The following is a 16,564-nucleotide window of genomic DNA, read 5'->3' on the forward strand; positions in this document are numbered from 1 at the left end:
AATTTCTCCGCCATCCTTCAAGAGGTTAGCTGTTATCTGATCCTCACCAGGTGCTTTGCCCCCTTTCATTTCTTTCAAAGCCTTCCTTACTTCATCGGTCGTTACTGGTGGGATGTCTATCTCCTCTGAACTACTGTCTCGTTCGGCATTATCCTGTATGTCCCGGCTACTGTACAGATCGCTATAGAACTGCTCGGCCACTGTGACTATTTTATCCCTATTTGTGATGACATTGCCTTGCTTATCCTTAAGTGCATACATCTGATTTTTCCCCACGCCAAGACGTCTCTTCACTGGTTTCAGGCTACCTCCGTTCTTTACAGCGTATTCGATCCTCTCCATATTATACTTCCGTATGTCAGCTGTCTTACGCTTATTGATTAACTTCGAGAGCTGGGCTAGTTCTATTCTGTCAGCTGCGGTAGAGATTCTCATGGTTTGCCGTTTCCTGATTAGATCTTTCGTCTCCTGTGAAAGTTTACCAGTATCCTGTCTAGCCATAGTGCCCCCGACTTCTACTGCACACTCCGTGATAATGCGTGTAAGGTTGTCGCTGGCTTCCTGTGTCGTAAGCTCGGCTTCCTGATTAAGGGCGGAATATCGGTTCTGCAGCGCGATCCTGAATTCTTCTACTTTACGTCTTACTGTTAGCTCATTTATCGGCTTCTTTCGTACTAGCTTGTTGCGGTCCCTCCTCAAATCTAGCCTAATTCGAGATCTTACCATACGGTTGTCACTACACCTTACCCTTCCGAGCACTTCCACATCCTGCACGATGCCAGGGTTATCGCATAATATGAAGTCTATTTCATTTTTGTGCTCCCCATTCGGGATCCTCCAGGTCCACTTCCGACTCTCCCGTTTACAGGGGAAGGTATTCATTATTCGTAGGTTATTCCGTTCTGCAAAGTTAACTAGTAGGTCCCGCCTGCTATTTCTACAGCCCAGATCATAGTTCCCAACTGCCTTGTCTCCAGCCTGATTCTTGCCTACTTTAGCATTGAGGTCCCCCATAACTACGGTATACTGTGTTTTTACTTTAGCCATTGCCGATTCCACATCTTCATAGAAGCGTTCCACTACTTGGTCGTCGTGGCTGGATGTGGGCGCGTAGCCCTGCACCACCTTGAGCTTGTACCTCTTATTGAGCCTAATTACAAGACCTGCTGCCCTTTCGTTAATGCTATACACTCTAAACTTTTTTTCCCTCCCATATACTCCATAGAGGTTCTTTTTCGCCTGTCCTCTAGTGGTCCTCCTTGTAGGAGTTATTTTACTACATGGAACAGGGAGGTTTTGTTTACCTCCTCAAAACAGGGAGTTTTTAGGTTATAGAAAGGAGGTATTTAGGGAGTGTTAAGAAATGTTCGGGAGAATTTAAGGAGGTCAAAATGGAGTATTCTTTACTTCCTGAAGGGCGTTTTTAAGTGATGTTTATGGAATTTTTAGGTGGTTGAATAGGAGCCTATTATGGCTCCCTTTGGAAGTACTTATGTTAGTTTAGGGGCGTTTTTAGGAGGTTCAAGGGAAGCATTTACTTCTTTTGAATGGAGTTTTACGAAAGCTTGGGGAGTTTTGTAGGCCTTCCGAAAGGAGGTTTTCAAGGCCACAAGGGAGAATTTCTAGTTCCCTGCGGGAGTACTGATTTCACACGGTTTTTCTCGATTTCAGGTTTATTTCAAACGAACTATCGCAGACAAGTTTACATGGTACATGGTGTACACAAGGAGGTTCCGAAATAAATACTTATGGCGACCTCATATTAGAAATCACAAATGGTACATTGCTAAATAACACGCCAGTTAGGAATTGAAGACAGCAATACGATGCTAGTTGAACAAAACGTAGAAACAATATTACTACAAGAACTGGAAATACGCGAAAAACAAAGATAGGCACAAACACAACCGCATGGTAAGTGAAATCATTATAGAATACTAGAGGATCGAGAACGCGTCAGTACTTATCAGAACTTATCAGTACGCATCAGCGCTCAGTACACATTGAAAAAAAAATGGCTGCAGTGGTTTACAACAACAACAAAAAAAAATTCAGTAGGTGGTGAAATGAGCGAGAGCTGTCTGCTAGTTGAACAAATTGTAGAAACAATAATAATACAAGAACTGGAAATACTTGAAAAACAGATAGGCACAAACACAACCGCATGGTAAATGAAATCATTATATAATACTAGAGGATCGAGAACCCGTCAGTATTTATCAGAACTTATCAGTACACATCAGTACTAAGTACACAAAGTGAAGAAAAAATGGTTGCAGTGGTTTACAACAACAAAACAATTTTTCAATTTGTCGTGAAATAAGCGAGAGCTGTGCAACGATTTGATATTGAAAGGTAACAAGCATTTTGTAGGTGGTAAAGGCACAAGAGATAAATGATGTAGGAGACAGACTGCAGTGAGATGGCTATGGATAAATGAGTAATATAAAGAACGAAAAATATGCTGCGGAAAATACCAGTGCGTTTTGATAAAGACACAAATGCGCCAAGAAAAGTGACCGAGTCTTACGGGTTAATTGCAATGATATAGAACAGAATGGGTGGTATCGCGACAGCTTCTTTAGAGTGAGAACAAAAAGCCATGAAATTCGTGTTTTTCGGATAATTTTTAGTTGATTCATTTCGCACCAGTTGCCAATATTATTTAGATAATTGTTTCAAGTTAAATTAGTTTGTTAATATTATTGCTTCACTGAAAGATAGCTGTATTATGAGCATACAGAACGGCCCATCAAATATCCCCTTTTCAGTAAAAAAAAGAAAAAAGAAAAAGTCAGAAATATAATACGGAATTCTTTTTGACTACTATTTAATGATTACAGGATTGAAAATAAATATTAGCGAGCGATATTGATGCGATAAATGTTAATTAGTTCTAAATCCTTCACACGTGGTTTGGCGCAGGCAAGGTCCAAAAAGCCATGTTCCACAAACGTTAGAGCTCTGTGTGCCTTCTTGGGATATTGAATGTTGAAAATCCAGAACGATGCAAACAGACTACACAGTCCTCCCAGTAAAGATGATGCAGTCAAGACACGCTGGCCATCGATGTGGAGGCTAACTTCCCCGTTCACGGAATGCAGGCAGGGAGTCAGAGGAACATCTGCCTGAAAAAGCAAAAAAGAAAAAAAATGCCCCACACGTAAAATTCAAAACAGACACTATGGTTAAATGAACTTAATAATTCGGTACAGTAATAAAATTGTAAGGCCAGGTTCCCTGCGAATTCCAGTACCTAAATTAGGAATGCAAAGGCTTCATAAAACCAAGTGCCAGTATATTAACCGTCGTGGCTTTTGCAGCAATAAAAAAGATATTACTTCCGTACAATATACTCGAGCACAACTTTAAATGACAGTGAAGATAAAATGCAAGTCTCTGTAGGTTGATAGATTAGTTTTTGTTTTTAACTGAAAAACACTTTGATATTGCTTGATTTTGTTAACTGCTGTTTCTTGCTTTAAGATGCCAGCTTGCATCTATTCAAGTGAGTGGGCACACAGTTAAAGATGCAAACCCTTACACTGCCTCTCCCCTACCATGGTGGCTCACTTTCATAGAAAAAGTGGAGCTTTTGCGAGCTGGACGGCTGTTGCAAGCCGTGGCAATACTCACTTCTGCTGGAGGGGCCAACTTGGTTTCCGAATGCAGCCTTGCCTTGTACAGCACAGCCTATCCTGCCTTAAGATCTATGAAGTCATTCAACTCGATCATGTATCAGGATCTGCAGAAGAAAATCGTGTCAGCAAATAATGACTTCATGCCGGACAGGCACCCACTGTTTCAGTTATACTTGGAGATACCTCCACCTATTTCCCTCCTGGTGTTACATCCAAAGCTAATTTGTTACGGCTTGTCTCATCAAGTATGGTCATTTGTCATAACACAGCTAGTCATACAGGAAAGTCCTTCACTGGGTCAGAAAACACTTTCTTTTTTTACAGTAGTAATAAACTAGGCGACTCAGTCATCCGTATTCTGACACCTTAATATTCTGTGTCACCGAGCTGACAAGCGTGATTGGTGCATAAGGTCATTTGTAGCCGCAACCGTTACTACAGCCTTGTTAGCTAACGTAAACCTCGTTCATGGCCCCAAATTACTTGTGATTGCATGGCAACAAAAAAAAACAGCTGAAATGGAAACGCTATTCTCGCAAACTTACCAACGCTGAATGCCACACACACCTGCCTTAGTTAATTTACCGTGATTGTAGAAGTTTCCGTCACGTAAAACCACAGTGCACTTTTTGGAGCTGCCAGCCCCGTGTCAAAATCGGGTGTCAGATGAATCGAGTAATTTTTGTGTATGGTCTTACTATTGATTATGACAAATTTATTACCAACAAAAGAAGAGTGTGTGCATTGTTCTTGTAAAAAAATGATATCCTTTTTTATACCCGGCAGACTTGTGTCATGCTACGGCAAACTCTGTTCTCTTCCATAAGGGCATGAATTTGTGTTTTTAACTACGTGGCCTTAGCTGGCGACTGACAGGCCCAGATTGTATACCGACCCCTCATTATCATCCGAAAGGGAATAAAAACATTTCGGGTTCGAACCACGTCACCGTCGTGGACCACACTATATGCATTTAATCGTTCGATAGGCTCATAGCATCTTTTACGCATGTCACCGATTCCTTATTAGGGTGCGCTGTTAGAAGATGTGAAGAGTCGACTCAAGCGAGCAAACAATCCCACCGAATCAACAGGGCGCAGTTTTCGAAGGGGGTGGCCGTCTGATCTGCGGCTTTCGCCGACCAGAGCGCTAAGAATGAGTCAGAGCCTTGAACGAAAACAACACAAAGACTTATATTTGGACAGGCAAGCCATCAGGAGCGTTAACAAATAGATATTACAAAGTAGAGCAGTTAACTAAAAAGAACACGAGCAGTTCGATGCATATGAGAGACAGAGTCCCACAATATTCACCGACCGGGCCCGACGATGCACCGTTGTCGGAGGCGATTCGGCTACCTGAGTAACCGTCACGTTGCTTTGAAACGACGCCGCGCGCGACAAACGATTTCATATCGAATGCCCTGTTACAAACCGGCCTACAAAAGAATGCGAATGCATACCCCAAAAGCCACAAACAAGTACAATAAAACGAGTGTGCGGTTTTTTCTTTGCAAGTCCCACAATATTCACCGACCGGGCCCGACGATGCACCGCTGTCGGAGGCGATTCGGCTACCTGAGTAACCGTCACGTTGCTTTGAAACGACGCCGCGCGCGACAAACGATTTCATATCGAATGCCCTGTTACAAACCGGCCTACAAAAGAACGCGAATGCATACCCCAAAAGCCACAAACAAGTACAATAAAACGAGTGTGCGCTTTTTTCTTTGCCCGTGCGTGTACGTGCTGTGTGCGGCACGGGTACTTCGCAGTTAACCCTATCCAAACGTTTGACAAACGCATCGACTGATGAAAGAGCACTTACCAGCGAGCTGTCCACAGCTGTCGCCGTATCCAAATGTTGTTAGCGGCCGTTCGTCGTGTGACAGGGGCACATAAAAATCTTTCCACCAAATGGCACTACTAGTCCTTCTCAAATAAGAAAAAATGATGGCCCAAGGCGAGACGCTTGAAGCTCCGGCCGCACCAAGTCACCGGCCGCGCTGCATTGATAGCACGGAGGCTGTTTACATCCGGGCAGCAAGTCGTGCCGCCAGGGCAAGTTGAGTCGCTGCAGTCGGGTGCGTTGGCGCGCTGGCACGAGAATTTAAATTGTCTATATATGCTCAAGCAAGCGAAGCATATGAACATTGCAATTGTTTGCAACGGCGAGAACTGTCTCTTTGTTAGCAGCAGAGTTTGACAACACCTACCGCCAAAATAAACAGATTGAAACAACATGGCCGCGCTGTCTGCTTGTGATCGCGCTGGCTGAAGCATCTATACGGGTATACGTACGGTATCGGTTTTGTAGCTGCATGCAACTGTCACGTCCTGCTTTCTCGTTCTAATTAGCATTAGTCCATGGTTGAAGTGCTGACACACGGAAACAACACAAGACTAACATGGCGACCGCCCGCTTGAGATGATTACCCCAGATGGGGAGTTTATTGTGGACGTGGTTGTTTACAAGGGACCGAACGCCATCTCACAAATGGTGTTATGTCGTTCTAAATCCCCCCTTTTGCTACACGGATGGGCAACGGTACTACCATGGAGGTACGTCCACTTGTTTAGACCATGCCTAGGGAGTACATTTTTTGCTATACGTACTTTTCAGGGCACATTACTTGATTAAAACTCCATTTCCGGCTAGTTTGCGTTTACAGTGTAGTATTCGTCTATGTTGCCAGCTATGCTTTTATTGACTAGAAATCCCACTCCCAGTTCTTTTCTGTCCTCTAGACCACGGTAACATAGGACGTGTCCATTTTTCAGCACCGTAAAGGATTCGCCTGCCCTCCTAACCTCGCTAAGCCCTATTACATCCCATTTAATGCCCTCTAATTCCTCGAACAACACCTCGAGACTTGCTTCGCTAGATAAGGTTCGCGCGTTAAACGTTGCCAGGTTCAGATTCCATTGGCGGCCTATCCGGATCCAGGGATTCTTAGCACCCTCTGCTGCGTCACAGGTCTGACCGCCGCCGTGGTCAGTTGCTTCGCAGCCGCTGGGGACTGAGATCCGAGGGTTAATTGGCGTATTCATAGGAGGTTGTGGCCGTTACTACACCAGGGTGGCCAATCCTGCTCTGGTGAGGGAGTGCATTGCCAGCAATGGTCGCCGGGGTCAGGCCGCACCCCATCCCCTTTGTGCAATTCCATCAATACGCGGATTTTTTTAATCCGGTGGGAATTGTCCGGCACCGGGATTCGAACCACGGTCCTTCTGCCCGCGAGGCGGGTGTTCTACCTCTACGCCATCGCTGCATCGCTGTACAAGAATTCGGCGCACCTTAAAGATCCCAGGTGGTCAAAACAAATTTGGAGCCTTTTCCAACGGCGCGCCCCATCGTCTCCGTTGCGTCGGGACGTTAAACCCTACAATCGATAAATCTATTTTCTTGGAGGCTTCGTACATGCCTTCACCGTACGTTTCTACGTAGAAAAACGCAGTACATACTTCTACAGAGGCTTTGAGTATCAGTAGAGTATGAGCAATGCGTAACCGTTTTTGCTAAAACTTCGTCACCTAGGCGGCAGATAGACATTACTACCTTATAAGACCATAACAAATAAGTGTCATGTGACGCCGTATTATAGCGCTAATAGTAATCATACCTGTTCAATATTAGAGTGTGCTTCTCAGGAAATAGGGCCAGTGGCACTTGTAGAGAGAAACCTTCCAATAATGTTTCGTATGATTTGATATGACGCTTTGTTTTTTTCATTGGGCCAGCAATCACACGGAATGTTTTACTGGAGGGCTAATTTTACGTTGTGTTTTCACAGGCAGCTTCGCAGGGGTAATTATTATTTAAGAGCTTTCCGCTCTTGCCCGTATTAAATCTTCATTATCTCTACTAATATAAAATAATTCCTTCGTGTCTCCAGTAACTGTTCTCTAGAGATTATATCAATACCATGAGCAAGGAATGCTAGGCCCAACCCCTGCTGCTTATGGAAAAAGAAAATCTCCATATAAAATGCAGCCAACAAGCCCGACCTGGGTGTTTATGTTGATTTTAGCAAGGATTTCAGTTTTATTAGTCAAGAAACACTCCTTAAAAATTATTTCGGTATTATGTGCGTGGTAACCACACCTTTTTCTGCAGACTTACATTAGTTCTCGTCAGAAATAGGTTGTGAATGGTTATCCGTCTTCTTTTCAAAATTGTATGCGTAGAGATCTGCAGGGCAGGGTTATATGTTCATCTTGTTGATGTGTATGTGAGAGAGAACGTATACATTGACGATAACCTGATTTTTTTTGTACGCCGATGATAACAGCCTGTTTATTGCTTCTGAATTTTCTCGCACGCAAATTTTGTTCCGTACACATTACTTGAGTGGTCTAACCAGAATAGTTTAAAAATTACGTTACAAATAAAAAATGTAGTAATCACACACACAAAATACAAACCCATGGAAATGAACTATACGTAGCTGCCTCATGCATCTATATACGCGAGGAGCACAAGATGTGTGAGTGCTATTCTCGCAACGTACGACATATAACTCCCACATTGAACTGTCAGCCGAAAAGTTATCCTCTGCTGTGGGCGCGCTATACCACTGTCATCAAATTGTTTTTAACGTGTTAGATTTAAAATTTGCAGTGCTTTTTTAAGATCCCGTTTCAATGACTATACTTCAGCTTGGGGCACGACCACGAAAGATGACATGCTTGAAAAAATACTCTCGTTTTTCTTGAAAAATAAAGCCATTCAACGCATTAGTATTGTTCCGTGTCTTCATACTAACAAACCGACATTTCAACAATGCAACATACACAACATTTAGAATCTTTACAAATAGTGCCTTCTCTATCCGCTTCCTTTTCCGAACATGGGATAACGTGATATTTTACACGGATTACATAGTCTCACGCAGCGAACCGGAACAGGACAAAACCGTGAACGATAAATTTATTGTTCCCCGGAATCGCACGGACTACTTTGTACAGTGTTACATCTGCGTGATGCTGAACCGATTACACCCACATATTGCTGAACGTAACGGGGTTAGTATCAAGGAATTGGTTTCCATAATTTGTATCAATAACTTAGGCTATTAGAGTAGTGTTCGCACTAACAATGCCTCCAGCATTCTTTAGCGAAATAATGTTTCCTCTAATCAATGTTTGACATTCCTCAAGGCTGTGTTTCCACCAGATGAGTAAATAATGGCGCAATACTGTTCAGCGTATGGTAACATTGTTCCGGTACACTAAATAGCTGGCTTGCTACAAGCGAAAGTTGGCAGTTTATTGTTTTCCACCAAAAAGGCCACTGAAGCCGCATCGGCGCTCTGGCACCGTCAAAGCGTACCTCGGCAAAATTGGACGCCTCTCACTCTACTGACTTAATATATTTTTCCTATAGCACTCGCTCGCACGCACGCTCGCCATTCGCCCTCACCACTCACACTCGCACTTCCGCTCAAAACTCGCATTCGCTACTCACCCTAACTTGCCCTTCCCCTCACTATTTGCATCATGCTCTCACTCCCCCTTGAAATTCTGCTCTCCAGTCACATTCGCCACTCACACTCGCAATGTCACTGACGATTCACGTGCTCCGCTCGCCCTCACTCTCATTTGCACTTGCAAGTCACATCGTCTACTCACATTTACTCTCACTTCCACTCGTACTCCCCACTGGCATCCTCTACTCACACTCACTCGCACTCATCTTTCACATCTCCGACTAACTACCTACTCAGCGCCGCAACTCGCACTTATCTGCTCTTGCACTCATTTACGCTTCTTTCTTTGCAGCGTATGAACTTCAACACTTCTTGTTTGTAAACCACATGAATCATTCCATTTTTTAAAATTGTTTACACATCTCCATTGACAAGTACCCTCTAAATAGAAACTGGCCTCCGAAGCAAGTCACATGCGTTCCCTATTAAACATTTTTTGTGCGCAGCACTTCGGCGGCCTCTACTGTGATTTGACATCGGGGTCGGCGTCTTAACCGAGTGAGCGAATACAGAAAAAATTACGCCCACCTCCCCTCGCGGGAACCCTGGTGTGATGCGATGCTGAGGGGGGTTCAAGCGCAAGCGGAGAGCAACCGTCGACCGAAAGGCCGCCGGAGAGCGGCACACCGGTTATATGCGCAGTGCGCCCGAAGGAGAGGAGACCGCGGAAGATAGAGTACTGCACATGCGCCGGCGCCAGTGCGTCTGCCGCGGCTATGACGCAACACAATCCAACACAATCCACTTTAATCCAACACAATCCACTTTAATCCAATCCAATCCAATTTAAGCCTAGCCAAGCCAATCCAATGCCCCTCGTGAGAGAGTGTTCGCTATCAGATAGGAGAGGGGGTGAGCGGCGGAGAGCGCAGCTGGCGCGGCGAGGAGAATGGGGGAGGGGTGGACGCCGACAACGCCGGATGGATGCAGGGACAAGGCGAGTGAATGAGATGCGTTCGCATCTAAAAAAAATTCCCCCGCACCTCCCCGAAGGGAATCGTGCAGAAATGCGAATGCATTGGGTGCACCAATGAGTGTGTTGCGAGTAATGGCGTAATTAATGACGAGAGTGTGAACGTAATCATTTATTCATCAGCACCTGTTTGTGTTATCGTTGTACCTGACGGCCACAATCACTGCCTTGTGATCGCTAAAGTGCACGGTCAAAGGGTCTTTGAGAAGCATACGCGCGTCACAGTTTCGCGTAAAGACCAGATCAATGCAACTCCCGTGAATGGTAGTGGGGCACGTGTCGAAGCCGGCAGAGAGACAATGCATAGAGTGCCTGGTCTGCATGTACTCGACCAGCCACTCGCCACTCTTCTTGCGCACGTCAACGTTGAAGTCGCCAACCAAGACTATGGGGTCAGAGGGTTTGGAGCGCACGCGCACAGTTTCCATAGCCGCGTCCAGCTGCGCGGCAACGGCGTCTCGAGCCCCCGACTAAGAAATGCATTCGCATTTACGACGACGATGATGACGAAGGCAGAACTACGAGGCGCGCGCTCACGTGCGCTCGCGCTGGAGGAATGCAGGCGCACACCGGCCAACGGAGCAAGACAACCCCCGGCTAATAAATGCATTCGCATTTAAAAACCGCGCAGGAAAGTGTGGCGAAAGTGTGAGGGGGAGGGCAGCGTGCTGAGCCGGCACAAGGCGATCCCCGGAGGCGGCGACGCATGTCGAAAGTGTGAGGCGGAGGCAGTGAGTCATGCTGGACGGTGGCGACTCGCTGGGAGAGGACGAGTAGCCGCGCGTGCCTTCGTGCGCTCGACGATGATGAGGTCAGTTCTTGAGACTGTTCGCGGTCCCTTTCTGAGACGCAGTTCGAGCCGCTGACGCAGCCGCTTACCATTGCTGCCGTCCAGAGAACCCACGACTGATTGCTGCCTCAGCGCACCGCAGCACTTAGGATTGAGGCAGCCGGTGGATGTGCTTCACATCAATTGTATCTAATCCAGAAATTGATCACTTTTTCTGGTTTTATTGCTGTCCAAGTCCATAACCTGCCTTGGCGCATTTCATGGTTCTTTTTACCGCATTTCATATCTCTGAAATAACCTGTTAACATTGCTTGTTGCTAAAAACGTGCGCTGTCTGTCCCCCTTAATGCCTTTTGGGTCTTAGTGGTAAGCGAAACAAACAAACAAACAAACAAACAAACAAACAAACAAACAAACAAACAAACAAACAAACAAACAAACAAACAAACAAACAAACAAACAAACAAACAAACAAACAAACAAACAAACAAACAAACAAACAAACAAACAAACAAACAAACAAACAAACAAACAAACAAACAAACAAACAAACAAACAAACAAACAAACAAACAAACAAACAAACCAACAAACAAACAGACAAACAAACAAACAAACAAATAAATAAAAGAATACATAAATAAATCACGCACCCCTCCGTCAAAAAACAGCCATGATTGAACGCGAAGCCTTCTCGTGAAGGATTCTGTGGTTGTAGTCTGAGTTTGCATTTTGACGCGCAGGCGATTTGGACTTTTACTAGTTGAGCTTTGATTTTGACCCTCCTTTGCCTTCGCACGAAGCAAGCTTGGTGTTCAGCCATCGTCGTCGTTAGACGCAGGAGTGGACTATTTTTCTGTCTAGTTTTGTACATCCATGCACCCCTCTTCAAGCCCAAACTGTTTCGACCGAGTCGAAATGGCGCAATACAATAATAAAATATAGCGCAGTGTGATACACGCCAGCTTCAGAACGCATGTGACTCAGGTTAGGTGCCGAGCACGCGAAGCCTTTTTTTTTTCGTTTCAATTCAGCCACGACTGTCATCATCGTCAGAGAAGGTCGGCTTGATTGACTGATTATGAGGTTTAACGCACCGAAGCTACAGACGCGACGAGGCGCGCCGCGGTAGAGGGCTTCGGATTAATTTTGACCACCTGGGGATCTTTAACGTGCGCCGAAATCTCGTACGCATGGACGTTTTTGCCTTTTGCCTCCATCAAAAAAGGGGCGAAGGTTGGCTTTTCTGCAAAGCGGTGTTGACGTGCCGTAAGTCATCAGTGAGACAAAGAAAGCTTCACTTCAATCAACCAATCAATAAATAAAGATTCCTCGACCACAGGGTAACTACAGATATCAAGATGGCTTCCACCTCAACCAACCTTGATTGATTGTAGGGTTTAACGCGCCAACGCAACGCAGGTGATGAGGCGCACCGTGGTGGAGGTCTCCGGATTAATTTTGAACACCTCGGTATCTTAAAGTGCTCCGAAAAGCACGCACGGAAGTTTTTGCTTTTCGCCTCCAACAGAAAAGCAGCCGCCGCAGTCGGAAATTGAACCCGCGTCCTGGTGCTCAACAGCACAACGCCTTAGCCACTGAGCCACCGCGGTGGATCCAATCTCAACCTCAAGTACAACGCAACAAGGCCGCACTAACATTTTTATCCCACCTCAATTTTCCCACGAGACACTTCCTTCTAAAAATCAAAGAAAAGGTAATGGCACCCGCCACGAGAATTTCTCACTCTTCCGTTCTTACTTCAGATCTAAGAGCGCACTTGACAATTTCATTCATAGCGCCATCCTGCTTACGCTTAACCCTCTAGGGCGTCTGCTAGTGCAGAGACGATGCTAATGAAGAGAGACCAGGTTTGCGTGAACAAATAAGTCTCTTTCCAACCCTCTCTTTATCGTTCTCTTTAAATTTTCAGATTTTGTAATGCTCCTCATGGTTGTTACGTTGTACTATTTACCCCCTCACCTACATCCGTGTGGTAACTCGCTTGAAGAGAGTCTAATGGGTGCTACACGAAACTGTCAAAATTGGCCCGCTGATTGTGTGGGAAGGGCCCGCTGATAATGTCACGCTGCTATGTATGAATACATCTTTGCATCTAAGAAGTTCAGATCAGATTGAACAGATCATCTGCGGGAACAGCTAGCAACGATAGTTCCTCCTCTTCTTTAACAAAGCTCACACTATGTCTGAGTTCCATTTTGATTTTGAATAAGGGTAGGATGTGAAAGACGAGCGCAGAGAGATTAAACTACTCACAGAAGACGCCGCATCATGGGCCTTACTTTGAACGCGTACGTTTTCTTAAGGAATTACGCCCTAATTTGTTTTTTCAATTTTAGTGCCTTCCAAACAGGTTTGGTAGACTCGATAAGACCTCCGGATTCGTTATGACATCTGAAGACAAAGAAATTGAAGAAATTGAGCACACCCAAACTGCAACAATAGACATGGCACTGCAAAACAAAAGTTGCTGAATCGAGTAGTACAGCGAGGCTTAATGTCCCGCTGTTTTGCCATTAGGTCGCTTCTGGTAATTCCTGCCCCACTGCTGCTCATTTTGCAAGTCCCTCTCCTCCAAGTGGGCCGTACGAGCGCCGTTGTTCGCTCGGAAAAACAACACTCGTCCTGCGGGATCGACAAAATCCTGCGCCTTGGCCCAACAGTGCCAGTAATGATGTGAGCATTGCAGTGGCCAACAGGAGCGACGGCTGTCTCCGAAGCAGGTCCTCAGCTGAGGAAACAGCAAAGGCAAAGAACGAGGCTGAGGAGAAACGAGTTTCGTGCACACCGCAGCGTTGGAGTGGGACGACACAGGAATTAGACCGTTTTTGCATGGTCACTGACCACGGCGGCACGCAACGATGGCGGGGCTAATGGTGGAACCGCTCCTGCCGGAGCCTTTTTCTTTTCTTTCCTTGCCTCCTTTGTTGGCATTGCGGCGGTCTCCATCAGCATTGTGGCCCGTGTCGTTTCTACAGCGAGAGTTCAGGTACGCCTTTCAAAAGCCTGATGTTGCCTCAGCCGAAAAACGTTACAATTTACGCGTAGCCCAAATATTTGAAGCACCAGACACAGCCCCTTGGAACAGTATATTAAGGCACGCCGATATTTGAAGTTCGATTTTTAACAATGCGTTAGCTGAATAGTTTCTTTTTAGGCTACTAGTGTATTTACATTTCTCTTTGTCCGCCAACGCGGTAATATATCAGCGCATGGACTTGCCTAATCCAAAAGACTTACGTCGGTTAAACGTATTGTGCACCACTTGCTAGTTACATATATTTTCACGCAACCTTTCGGGGTTAGCCTGCTCTTTGTATTTTAGGAGGGGGGAGGTTATCCGGCGAGTGATGCCAAAACCACGAGACGTGAAGTGGTGGACTGTAGATGATTACGCTTTAAACCAGACACACCAAGCTATAGAAAGTAGTGATTTGAATTTCAGGTGCTTTCAAAATACTTCTAGCACGGCTTCGCACCGAACCAGGGAGCTCCTGCTCCAAAAACAAGGAAAGAGTTCTCCCTGTAAATCTTTGTAGAGGACCGGCTCATATATTCTCCCTATAACAGCAAACCCGCAGTGGAGCTTGACTCAGAGGGAGAAGAAAATAGCAGCAAAGATACATAAACAAAACAGACAAAAATTATTCATGTCTTAAAAAAGTTATTAGGATAGTGTCCTCGGGTTGAACAGGGGTGGGTTCTCAGCCTATTTACTCGCAGGAGAAACGGAGTTGCCAGTAGATCACGATTACTCTACTGTCGACGAGACAAAGGATCCGACGCCCATGCACACGAATGCCTCACATTCTGTGAGAAGTGCTCTCATAATGATTCCAGCGTTAAAACACTCCCCCTTCCCATTCCATGTACCAATAATGAATTTGATTGACTGATTGACTGTAGGGTTTAACGCGCCAACGCAAGGCAGGCGATGAGGAGCACCATATTGTAGGGCTACGGATTAATTTTGACCACCTGGGGATCTTTAACGTGCGCCGAAATCTTGTACACACGGGCGTTTTTGCTTTTTGCCTCCATCAAAAAAGGAGCTGCCGCGGCCGATAAAAGACCGCGCGACATCGTGTTCAGCAGCGCAACGCTTTAGCCACTGAGCCTCCGGGGCGGGTAATAACGGATTTCTCACAAAGGATTAGTACAGGTCTGTATGAATACTTGATCTTGTAGGTGGAATTGCGGCGATTGTAAACACGTAGAGCCAGAAAGCCTGAAAGACACGAGTTTGGAGGAGAAGCTTGCCTATCAGTTATTATGAGCGTGGTATGCACCATTATTACCAGAAGAAAGATTAAATGGGTGTTTTTCAGGACGTACCAACATCCGGTATGTTAGATCAATTTCAGGCGAAAGGGTTCAGAATACTGATATTGCCTCAGGCTACTCGGAGGGGGAATGAAAACTCCTACACACGGAGGTTCTCGCTTCTCTTCGGAAATAGAAATGGAATTCGTGAAATGGAACTTACAACCTAGCGCTCAGCAGTACGCCGCCTTGTCTACCGGGGCACCGGCATTGTGGCAAAATAGCACGCGCCAATACGTCGCAACACTCAAAACTGGACCCGACAAAACAGCACAGCAACGTAACGGCGAAGTGTGAAAACAGTAACTTGGTAGAACCGCACAGAGAAAAAACTACGACGCGACAGAGCAGGACGGCGGCGAAATGAAACATTGTGCCTCCTCGATTTACCCGTCCTGGATGGTCCGGCGCAGACCTAGGAGTGCGTTTGGACCGGCGGTCCCATAGGAATACATGGAAAAACCGAGCACCGCATGGCCTCTCGGGTATTCCGCGGACGATCCGGGACTGATAATCGAGGAGGCCCATAGTAACATCAAAGAAAGGAAAGGGAACAGGAGAGCATGCAGCCGGAATTCGTCAAACAATTTTTTGGTTTCAGTACGGACGTGTGCGTAAGGATATACAAACCGCCATTAAAATAGCAGGAAATTGTTACATTCCGTCTCGACGATAACGCGCTCCTTCTTACTTTCAGTATGAGACATGGAGGAAGTTGCATCAATAAAAAGTGATAATAAAATTTGTCATTTTTGTATCGCCATTTTTTTACTTACTAAGCTGCAGAAGAGCCGAAATCACATTTCAGCTGCTGGTTTCTGAGCCCGGCAGGATGAACGAAGAGTTATGGATTTAAAACCTGGGCGCCGTGTTTATACCCTTTTCCGTCAATGCAGGTTTTTGCACAGTGCAGGCAGGGGGACTTGGAGGCTTCACTTACATAAATTCCCTTACATAAATTACATAAAAAAGTCCGGTACGAGTAAGTGGCGCAATAGAACAATTGTGTTGCCCGTATTACCACGGCGCATAAAACCGGCACTAAAAAGTTAATTGTTAACTACAGTTCCGCTTGAGGGTATAAGTAAAAACCGTAACTTCGATGCAGGACCCACTTTGCAAATACGCGCCAAAACGAATAAGGTGGGTCATTTTATTCTTGTTGTTAAAACGCTAGCCGGAGATCAGAGGGAAAACGCTTAAAAATCAAATCAAATCAAATTAAGCGCTTTGTTTAAAGTTGAAGAGCGACATGTGCCGTCATGCCGTAAACCATATACGTCATTGGTGTACGTATACTTTTCGGAAACGTTATGTAGGACACCGCGC

The sequence above is a fragment of the Haemaphysalis longicornis genome, unplaced genomic scaffold (genome assembly GCF_048455015.1).
Source record: "Haemaphysalis longicornis isolate Haplotype H1 unplaced genomic scaffold, Haemaphysalis longicornis Haplotype H1 scaffold_14, whole genome shotgun sequence".
In the NCBI taxonomy this organism is placed as follows: domain Eukaryota; kingdom Metazoa; phylum Arthropoda; class Arachnida; order Ixodida; family Ixodidae; genus Haemaphysalis; species Haemaphysalis longicornis.